We start from the raw sequence: 12432 nt of genomic DNA, 5'->3' as shown, positions 1-12432 counted from the left end.
AACCCTTCAACAGCAACCATCTCTGCTTCATATCTTGACGGGATGAAGTCTACCTGACTTCACATGTTTGTTGTTTTCAAGCTACACTGCAGTGTATGTTGACAGTATTCTTTATGGAATACGTGTATAGTGGCCACAAATATTTCGTCCAATATTTGATGTCTGTATAATGTATTATCTTTGGTCAGTCTTTGACTACATACAGTATAAATTAACTGGTAGTATTTAGGATTCATCATCTGTTGTGATGCAGCTGCTGTATTGAAAATAAAAGTCTTCATGTCATTGTCGTGTGTATTCTGGTTTCATGAGTAGGAAGAACATTGACAGTACATGATAGTTGTGTACTTGCAACTTTGTAATGCTGAGTATATTGTTCCATGTTTCACTCCTTGACATTGCAGCAATGACAATTACCAAACAATAGCAATATAGTTGCCTTCATGACCGGGATTGGGAGGTTAGACGAGAATAGCACATTCAACCAACAAGTGTAGCCACATAATCTATAATCTATGTATGGAATATGGATCAAAGTCTTTGGTACATATTACATTTTGATTTACTTACTTTGAATGTCTGTAGCGAGACTTATTAGTCGCCAGGCTCGCTCTCTATTAAGGGACTTTCTGTAGTCCTCATGACTTAAATCATAAATTATTGGATACTGGCTCACAGTCATGAGTGCCTCATCCCCGGTCTCCTCTCTTATGTCTGACATGCTTGCCCTCTCTGATATATATGTGCATTGAGCTGTTTTATAGCATAGGGCCCTCCACAATCAGTGCCAGACTTGACACAAAATCAGTACTTGACGAGGTAACAGATTGGTGGGCACCAAGGAAAGGAAAGGTACTATGTTTACCCAGGGTAACTGGACTAAGCATCAGATACTTGTTTACAGCCAGGCCCTGCTTATTTCATGGTAGTGGTTCAATGCCTTGTCCAAGGGCACTTCAGTGGTGCTAATTTTTTTAACGTGTCTGAGTGCTGATTCGAACTGGCAACCTTCCGGTATCAAGACCGCTCCGCAATCCATTCGGACACCGCTGCCACCTAAAGAGTGGACCAACTGAAAATTACAGTAAATTATGCATGATTGCTTAAACTGAATTCACATCATGTATACTTATGATGTAATGCAGTGGTTCCCAAACTTTCATGTGAAGGACCCCCAAGTTGACACTAATTAGCCTGAAGACCCCTCCCCCATTTGAAAATATATGCCAGGGACTCCCATAAGAGAAGATATGTATATGGCTCTAGCAGTGATTCTCAACCCGTTTAATTTCAAGCACCCCGAGTTTGACATGCATTAGTCTACGGACCCCCATTGCATTTATATCTCTGGGACACCCCATTTATATTGTAAAATCAATGTTCATTTAACTTTGAGAGTGTAGAAATGGAAGCAAATGGACCCGTTAGGGTGCATTTGGTTCCATTTGTACACTCGCAGAGTTACAGGAGTTCCAGGGGGACCCCCTGGAACTCCCCCAAGGACCCCTGGGGGTCCCCGGACCCCACTTTGGGAATGACTGCCTTAATGCATGTCCAGGGACAGGGGTGCTGCCTGTAGGATACTTTGATAATAATAACTAACTAGAAACAAAATTTCAAGAAATTTTACTGGGTGCCTGAAGCTCGCCAAGTCTGTGCAGCATTTGAGCCACGGACCACCATTTGATGACATTTAGCCTCTCAGAAGGGTCCATTTGGTTACATGTGAGCCAGGAGGTCTCCCCATTGACTTCCAATGGGGTATGTTGTCTTAGTTTATTGCGCATTACGTTGCCACCAACATTCTAATGTTAACATGCTAACATGCTAATACTAACATGCTAACATGCTAACATTTTAATGCTAACATGCTAATGCTAACATGTTAATGCTAACATGATATCAAGTTAAAATGCTAACATGCTGCTAACATGCTAACATGCTAATGCTATCATGCTAAAATGCTAATGCTATCATGCTAACGCTATCATGCTAACATGCTAATGCTAATATGCTAATGCTATCATGCTACCATGTTAATGCTATCACGCTAACATGCTAATGCTATCATGCTAACATTCTAATGCTAACATGCTAACATGTCAATGCTATCATGCTAATGCTATCATGCTAACATGCTAACATGCTAATGCTATCATGCTAATGCTAACATGCTAATGCTATCATGCTAACATGCTAATGCTAACATGCTAATGCTAACATGCTAACATGCTAATACTAACATGCTAATGCTATCATGCTAACATGCTAATGTTAACATGCTAATGCTATCATGCTAACGCTAACATGCTAATGCTAACATGTTAATATGCTAACATGCTAATGCTAACATGCTAATGCTAACATGCTAACATGCTAACATGCTAACATGATAATGCTAACATGCTAATGCTATCATGCTAACATGCTAATGCTAACATGCTAACATGTTAACATGCTAATGCTAACATGATAATGCTATCATGCTAACATGCTAATGCTAACATGCTAACATGTCAATGCTATCATGCTACCATGTTAATGCTATCACGCTAACATGCTAATGCTATCATGCTAACATTCTAATGCTAACATGCTAACATGTCAATGCTATCATGCTAATGCTATCATGCTAACATGCTAACATGCTAATGCTATCATGCTAATGCTAACATGCTAATGCTATCATGCTAACATGCTAATGCTAACATGCTAATGCTAACATGCTAACATGCTAATACTAACATGCTAATGCTATCATGCTAACATGCTAATGTTAACATGCTAATGCTATCATGCTAACGCTAACATGCTAATGCTAACATGTTAATATGCTAACATGCTAATGCTAACATGCTAATGCTAACATGCTAACATGCTAACATGCTAACATGATAATGCTAACATGCTAATGCTATCATGCTAACATGCTAATGCTAACATGCTAACATGTTAACATGCTAATGCTAACATGCTAATGCTATCATGCTAACATGCTAATGCTAAGATGTCTGAGCTGTAAGGGTCCATTTGGTTTCGTTCAGGGGGGCGGCCCGGTTCCGGCAAGCCGCCCTGCTTCTGAAACGGTCGAGAAATGACAGAGTTACATGTTTCCCTGATTTTCTCCATTGACTTTCAATGTGTGTGTGCGTGCACATGTGTGCATGTGCGTGCATGTGCGTTCGTGTGTGCGCGTGTTTGAGAGGTGGTCAACTTGACCTTGAATCATTAACAAAGTATCAATTTCACCTGGGCTAGGGCTAGTCCACTATTGAAAGTTAAAACCACACTGATTCAGTGAGAGAACGTATGTCCGAACAAATTGCTCTATCGCAAAAAGTAAACGTCAAATGCGATTTTTGTTTTTGCCGTGAGTGACCCGAGACATTGAGGTACGCCGTGTGCGATCGTGGTATTGGTACGATAAAAAACGTGGTTATGAGAGCGAGTTGAGAAATTGTGTTTGTGATGAAAAAACTGCTGACTCATTCATGCATTTAACATGGAGTTGTATGACACATTATGATGGTACACCTGTCGCTTTCAGGGCTGTAGTTCACGTACCGTATGTATCTGGGCTGTGGTTGTGACATTGGGTGAAAGAGGACGAGTGTGGCTACAAAATTACCAAAACCCATGCGTGTAAAGTTAATATTTTGGCCGTGAGGACGATTTGTTCGGAGAATTTTGCTACAGTCTTCACAATGTCTTGTCCCTCTGACCCGCTCTCTCTCTGGCCGTGCGACACTGCGAGTCGAGATTTTTGCTCAGACCACACACACTTTGAACTGCGACAGCGGGCAAACGGTGCAACGTATTCGAATTCCGTCTGAACCACGACAAAGTCGATGGCCTCGTGTGCTGTTTGAGGTTTAAATCGTGTTTCTACGTAACAATATGCCAGAGTAATGTGGCTCCAAAGTAACGTGTCGTTTTCTGTTTTTACCCGCGTTTCCCCATTGACTTTGCATGGGGCATTTTTCGCATCGTTTATTGCGAATTACATCGGCACGGTAACCCGAATCGGAAAGAAAAGCACAAGCACACCATTCCCGGCCGAGCCGCACGTTTTGATGTATATATTGTGGGGCTTTGGTAAACCGTGCGGCCGGCCATAGCGGTCAAAGTTTCGGAACATATATTATTACGATTAAGTATGTGTTGCGGATTTCAACCTGTGTTTCTGCCATTGCATGGCAGGCACCCAGAATTAATCATGCCATGACTTAGCCTATTCAGTGCATTGTAGGCCTACTTTTGTGCATTCTTTTTCAATCTACTGTACATCTCTGCCAAAAATTGCAGATATAAAAGGTCACATTGTGACATGTTGTGAGCTTGTAGATCTGCTATTTTATAAAGTATAAAGTTATTTTCAATGTCATCATGGATCAGGGTTACAGTAAATGACAATATAATTCAGCCAGGGGTGCCATGGATGAAAAGATTACAGGGGTGATCTGAAGCAAACATGAGAACCACCGCTTTTCATTTCTTCAGACGATGTTTTGTTAATAATTTGGACAGAATGTTACTTCGAGCTGCCCACTGCCCAGATGTCTTCCTGTATCCCTTGACATGGCTTCACAATTCCCTCCCAGGTAGTTTGACAGCTTGAAAGAAGAAAACTACAAGTAAAACCCCGCCCAGTGGATGGGCTGCAGGCTGCATCTGTTCCATTGGCTAGTGCCTATCACTGCCGGGTGACGCGCTTCATTTTCCAGGTGGAGCGAAATCCAGACGCGGCGGAGACGTAAGTCGTGACCTATTATTTTCCGTCGCAACGTATATTCGAGTACGTCCTGGCGTAAATATCAATTCGTCCCGTCAGAACGGACGCGTCGCGGCTATATCTACCCGTTTGCGACCTAATAGGTTGACTGTTATTTTCCGTTGCGACGTAAAGAATCCGTTGTGGCGTGAGCTGGACTCGTCGCTGCAGAACGTGACTCGTCGCGGCTATATCTACCCGTTTGCGACGTAATAGGTTGACTTTGTTATATGCCCGGTTCCGGCACGTGCGCCCGGCACGTGCGCCTCTCCGCCGTCTCCAAGCGAGCCTGAGTGGTTCTCTGGGGTTCCAGCAGGCCTTTTTCCGCGCGCATCGTGCCGGGGAACGGCCCACGCGCCCTTCGCCGTCCCCAGGCGACCCTGCGTTCCAGAGCTGTCACCTCTTTTGCCCACCGAAAATAGCAGATCTACCAGCTCCTATACCGGCCTTCCTATACATACGGGATGGCCCGACCCGCGTCTGTGGACCCCTGGGGATCACGGTAGTCCACGGGGGTCCACGTGTGTGTGTGTGTGTGTGTGTGTGTGTGTGTGTGTGTGTGTGTGTGTGTGTGAGAGCGTCTGAGCGCTTGTGCTCCTATCCGTGTGCCTCCCCCCCGCGCTATATTCAAAGCTCACCGCGCTCGTATAGCGCATTGACTGTCTGTCTGTCTGTCTGTCTGTCTGTCTGTCTGTCTGTCGGCCGGCATCAGAGCGCGGTTCTGCGCAGCCCCGTGCGCCTTGTGGATCAGAGCGCACTGGGGTTAATGATAATACTATATTATATAGGCCTAATAGGTATATGACAGACAGACAGCCAGCCAGTCTGTCTGTCAGTTAGCCAGTCAGCTATATATAGCCAGTCAGCCAGCCAAATAAAAACATGGCACATAGATGACACAAGACTCAGTGAGAATAGCATAATGTATCACACAGCGAATGAAAGCAAACTTCCCAATCCCAAGGGTGTGTGTGTGTGTGTGTGTGTGTGTGTGTGTGTGTGTGTGTGTGTGTGTGTGTGTGTGTGTGTGTGTCGCATGCGTGCGTGCGAACTTCGTGACAGTGGTGCATTACATTGTATTTTGATTTGAAATAAATAATGATGAATATATGTCTATACTGTTGCTTGTGTGTGTGTTTTTTAGACAATAGACCACTTAATTAACCCTAAAAATATATAGACCTACCCTATAGGGTTAGCTGGAACACACGCCCTGTATGATCTGTGGTGCGCATCTACAAGCTCCAAGTGTTGCGTCCACATGCAGCGCGTTGTGAGCTTGCAGATCGTCGGTGCCCCACTATAGAGAGATGGTAGGGTAGTGCCCAAGCCTATTCCTATATGATCTGTGGCTATATTAAAGGCCTTTTATATGTGATCTCACATAATGTGCGAGTCAGAGCTAACGTTACTCAATGATCATTTGCGTCTGATTGATATCACAGCACAGCGTGTGCTGAGAGAGAGAGAGAGAGAGGGGGGGGGGGGGATATGCTCCGTTCATTGGCTCTATATGCCGTGCGAGACAGGATGATTTTAAATAAATATGTCTGTCTCTGCGTCTCTAGAGCTATAACATATATAGCACACATGTGTGCACATGTGATGTGTGTGTGCGCGCACACACACACACACACACGAGATTCTGACTAAAATAAACAGATCTACAAGCTTATAGTGTACCATAGCGTACATACCAGCGTACTTACCGTTCAATAATAATTAGCATGTATTATTATTAACGAAAAACATAAATACTAGCCTACTATTTTATTGGTCTATAGTTGTTTGAAACAAAATGGTTGCTGCTTCTGATTAGTTACTAACTTTATTAGACCAATTTAAAATAGTATTAGATGTTTTTCGTTAATAATAACTTATGGTAATTATTACTGAACCATTTTAGATGTTTATATTTCACCAACAGGCATGATAATGCATTTATACTGGCATAATAGGCCAGTGGCCACCGGCCGGCGCAGTACGGTGCTTGTATGGTGCGTGTATATATAATAGGCCTACATTTAAATGACCACATTTAACACACACACACACACACACACACACACACACTAGAGCCCTGCACGGGCCTAAAATATAGGGGCCCGTGGAGTTAAGGCCCGTCCGGCCCTAAGCCCGTTGGTACAGTCCAGAAACGGACGCCCGGAAGCCCGACATATTTTTATTTAATATTTCAAGCATACGTGCCGCTGCCGCGGTCGCTCTATTGGTGCACGGACGCAGCAGCAGCACCTACTCACTCACAGCTGCACTATATCGCTCTGATAAACCTGCACATTAAGGAACAAGAAGTCAATAACACACAGACGTCACACTAAAAAGTAGCCTACTTAAATATAATTTTATACAGTAGCTGCTGCACGTGCACTGTCAATCAGCGCAACGCGTTGTGAGCTTGCAGATCGGCTATCGCGGAGCGGACTCACACTGCATTATAAAACCCAGACGGACAATAATAAGAACACTTACGTTATGTTACGTTTCTGCAATGTACAAATCCAACTTTGTTTAGTGTAATGCTCCCGCAGTATTTAATGTTTTTAGAGCCGTACCCTATAGGCTACTTATACTTAGTACTTGGTGTGTGTGTGTGTGTGTGTGTGTGTGTGTGTATGTGCACACATGTGTCACACATGATGTGTGCTACAGTATGTTATAGCTCTAGAGACGCAGAGACAGAGACATATTTATTTAAAATCATCCTGGCACAGGCCTATAGTCTATAGACAACGGCGTCAACTCCGCTGGTGGCAAAATAATAAGCCAATAATAATAAGTTGCGGGGCGGGTGCCTTAAAATATATAGGCTACTCTAAAGTGGGCACGCACCCACTGTCGTTATAGGAACCTTCTGCCCTTGCCTATAGAACTGCCCCCCCCCCCCTATCTGCATGCGCTACGACGCAGAGAACGCAATGAGAACTCACTCTTTTACTTTACTTTAATAAAGTACTTGTAGTCTATATTATCCGCCTAAGGCGAGTCATTGAGACACAGACAGACAGACAGACAGATGATCGGCTAAATTAATATAGCCGTGTATATAAATTAAATTCATATGTCCTTGTAGGTTATCTATTGTGTTGGCCAGCATCTACACAAAGTGCATAGGGGGACCCCCCCCCTCCAAGGGTCCACATGGGGTGGGGGGGGGGGAGGCACACGGATAGGAGCTCAGACGCTCACACACACGCACCCCCCCAGGGGTTCACCGACGAGGGTCGGGCCATCCCTCCACGGAACCGGACCGGCGAGGCGCACGGGTGGTGCGCCGATGCGCGCGTAAAAAGGCCTGCTAAGGCAGTATTGATACGGCACGGCGAATTGTAATACGCCGAGGCCGATTAGTATCAAACAGCTGCGACCTAATTAATACGGCACGACGAATTGTAATACGCCGAGGCCGATTAGTATCAAACAGCCGCGACGTATTATGAAATACGTCGCGAAAGGCGGCGCAATCAAAGCGCTGGGGCGATTGTTGAACCGTCGGAACGAATTGATATTTACGCCAGGACGTACTCGAATATACGTTGCGACGCAAAAAAATAGGGCGCGACGCAAAAAAAATCAGTCACAACGTACGTTGTCCGTCGCGTTTGGATTTCGCTGTCTCTCTCATTTTCACGCTTGTGCGCGGCTTCCATTTGAGTCTGTCCGTCGCGTCCATTTGAGTCTGTCCGTCGCGTCCGTCGGGCGCGGAGGTGGAGCTTATTTTCCATCCACCAGCTGTCTAAAAACCCCACGAAGAAGAAAACTTCAGCTTCATCTTCACGCTCCTGACGCTTAGATGTGCTCACAGGGACAGTGTGTGTGAATAACACATGCCATTGGATCTTGTCTGATCTACTATAGGTCAGGTTTTTATTGATTGGGTGATTCATATTCCCATCCTCATCCCCTGGAGTGTCACGTGGAGAAGAGGACAACGCATCCCTTCCCATTCACTGATGGACCCAGGTGCATGCGAGATTCCATTGTCTCCAACAGCAACGATTCCCCAGATTCCCAGTGCATACTGGGTGGCGAGCCGGAGCTACAGATCCGAGTCTGGATGCGGATGGTGTTCTCCCCTCCCTCACTGACCGTGTGGTAGGACCAATCAGAACACTATCGATACAGAGTAAAGGGCCCCAACGAACAAACCAACCAAAACTTGAGGGAGGGCAGAATCCATTTCTTGCGACCGACCGTCAGTCGCAACGCACCGTCGGCCGGTCCTATTTACGTCGGTCGGTCAGTGTTTACGTCGGTCGGTCAGTGTTTACGTCGGTCGGTCAGTGTTTACGTCGGTGAAAATGTTTGCTGAAATGTTTAGGAAAAATGTGGATTCTTTTTTTAAACTTATTTTGTTTCAAATATGACAAAATGTTTCTATTGTGCTGAGTGCTACATTATGTAAAATGTTTTTGAAATGAAATTTAATGTGACATGTTTTGAATTGCATTGTGTTCAAGAAATAGTCATTGTCTTTGTATTATTATGTGAATTTGATATAAATTGATTCGCCAATTTAGTTGCTAATGAATGTATGAAATACTTTCTTTTAACTCGTGCATAATTGTTATGTTTTAAATAATTAAATAAAATATTAAAAAAAGAAAAAAATTGTTGATTAAGTATGATTTCTGGAAATTTGTAGGCCTAGATGTTTTACAGTTTCAAAATGCATGAGAACAAAGTTAATTTTAAGCAGGCTTCTAGCATGCATGCATTAATTGTCTTAAAACATAAAAATAAAAGTGTTTTGCATAATATTAATAATAATAAAACACAAGTGTTGTTTGCTGTTGGAAAAAAACGTTTCTGAAGTCACATCATAACGGAAGGAGTGTGTTGGCACAAGTTTAAAAACACTTTGCAATTAGAAACTGGGGCCCCACACCTTTTTCCGGGGCCTCACTGTATATATTTATTTTCACTTTTCACCAACCCCAAGGATGATTTCCTGTTTTGACTACATAGTTGTGTATATTCGTACGTCTAATTATTTGGATCGCAATAAGCGCTCCTCCAGGCTTTGATAGCGCCGGACGTTAGACATACGGGAGGGGTCTGGGGAGGTGCGTGCGTGCGGGCCTAAATGTGTCAAGTCAAGTGATTAGGTCTTTCATTATATCTATTACGTTATGTGCTCGTCTTTTAATTACATTATGAGATGATTACTACTTTATGAGGTCAGATGTAGAGTTGATGGCCGCCTCAGCTCCATATATGGAGATCTAGGTGATGATCCAGTCTTTTCAATGTATGGCTATCCAGGGTTTGATGAGGTCAGTGTCGGGATCTTATATCATATATGGAAACGGCCATATATGGTGGTGTGACGTGTCACGAGGCGTGACCATATATGGAGGCATGACACGAGGCGTGACATGACACACTTACTGACTGACTGATGGGAAATGCAGGTTTTCATAGTAAATTAAATGCATATGGTCGTGTGTCTGTGGTCTATGGTCTGGACATGGTGTGTGTGGGACAGGGGTACGGGGTTATAGCAACTTATTACATTACTTAAATGCCTTGATATCATTATGTTATAATCGACCATATAGGCCTAGCCTATTATTGCATATCATTTTATTATTGTTAGATTTGCATTTCTTCAAATATGCACACTTATACCACCAACTAATAAGCATTCAATTAAAATATTACCTACAACAAACTACTTCAAACTTTTCCAAACCGACCACGTAATTATGTTTAAGCACAGATGGTACTATATACACCCGGCATTTAAGCGCGCACCAGCAAGTGCGTGTCGTGCACGCGCATTATATTTCGCGTGCGTGTATGTGCGCTTGTGCACGTGCAAGCCGGGAATAAAAGCACTTCCGGTCCCTCCCCTTGCGAGACTGCAGCTGGGTGCTATTGTCTTTATAAGTCCAATGAAACACTTCTTTGTAACGTATGGCCGCTGTAGTGTAGCGGTCTAATCTCTCGCCTTTCAATTTTTTTGTGCTGGGGACGCTGGTTCGAATCGCGCGAGACACACAAGTTATTATATTTAAAAAAATAGCCGTATGGAATGAATACATTATTTACAATACATTAGGCAGGCAGGCAGACAGGCAGTCTGTCTGTCTGTCTGTGTGTCTGTCTAAAATATAATAACTTTTGTGTCTCGCGCGATTCGAACCAGCGTCCCCAGCACAAAAAAATTGAGAGGCGAGGGATTAGACCGCTACACTACAGCGGCCATACGTTACAAAGAAGTGTTCCATTGGACTTATAAAGTTAAATCCAACGAGAGCAGAAAAAAAAAAAAAAAGACAGACCAAATCACCTAAAACATTTGCGACGGAGACACATAGCGAGCGACCCATCAAACCAGCCGGCCGACGTGACATACGTCGGTCGCTAAAATTGCATTGGACCGACCGGCCGACCTATAAAAGACCGGCCGACAAGGGGGCAACGACGGACCGCGTCGGTCGCAAGAACTCCGTCAGTCGCAAGAAATGGATTCTGACAGAAATGACAGAGTTACCATTTGGGGGTCCCTGGGGGTCCCCAGGGGTCCCCGAACCTTGAGACCCCCAAAGAAACCTCCAGGGGGGCGACACGATTCCAAAGAGCCCACCCCCGTCCAAAACGGTAGAGAAATGACAGAGTTACCATTTGGGGGTCCCTGGGGGTCCCCAGGGGTCCCCAAACCTCGAGACCCCCAAAGAAACCTCCAGGGGGGCGACACAATTCAAATGAGCCCACCCCCGTCCAAAACGGTAGAGAAATGACAGAGTTACCATTTGGGGGTCCCTGGGGGTCCCCAGGGGTCCCCGAACCTTGAGACCCCCAAAGAAACCTCCAGGGGGGGCGACACGATTCAAATGAGCCCACCCACGTCCAAAACGGTAGAGAAATGACAGAGTTACCATTTGGGGGTCCCTGGGGGTCCCCAGGGGTCCCCGAACCTCGAGACCCCCATAGAAACCTCCAGGGGGGCGACACGATTCAAATGAGCCCACCCCCGTCCAAAACGGTAGAGAAATGACAGAGTTACCATTTGGGGGTCCCTGGGGGTCCCCAGGGGTCCCCGAACCTTGAGACCCCCAAAGAAACCTCCAGGGGGGCGACACGATTCCAAAGAGCCCACCCCCGTCCAAAACGGTAGAGAAATGACAGAGTTACCATTTGGGGGTCCCCAGGGGTCCCCGAACCTCGAGACCCCCATAGACGCCCCCGGGGGGGCCACACGATTCCAAAGAGCCCACCCACGTCCAAAACGGTAGAGAAATGACAGAGTTACCATTTGGGGGTCCCCAGGGGTCCCCGAACCTCGAGACCCCCATAGACGCCCCCGGGGGGGCCACACGATTCAAATGAGACCACCCACGTTCAAAACGGTACAGAAATGACAGAGTTAACACTGACCGACCGACGTAAACACTGACCGACCGACGTAAACACTGAGCGACCGACGTAAACACTGACCGACCGACGTAAACACTGACCGACCGACGTAAACACTGACCGACCGACGTAAATAGGACCGGCCGACGGTGCGTCGCGACTGACGGTCGGTCGCAAGAAATGGATTCTGCCCTTGCTGCAAAACTTTGGGAACTTTAGGGTTTCATATTTTGCCGGCTTTTCTTTTTGTTTATTATTTTTCATATACTGCATTCCTATGT

Source organism: Protomyctophum parallelum (assembly GCF_964188405.1).
Source record: "Protomyctophum parallelum genome assembly, chromosome: 1".
Classification (NCBI taxonomy): Eukaryota; Metazoa; Chordata; class Actinopteri; order Myctophiformes; family Myctophidae; genus Protomyctophum; species Protomyctophum parallelum.
Note: the sequence above shows the minus strand (reverse complement) of the source record.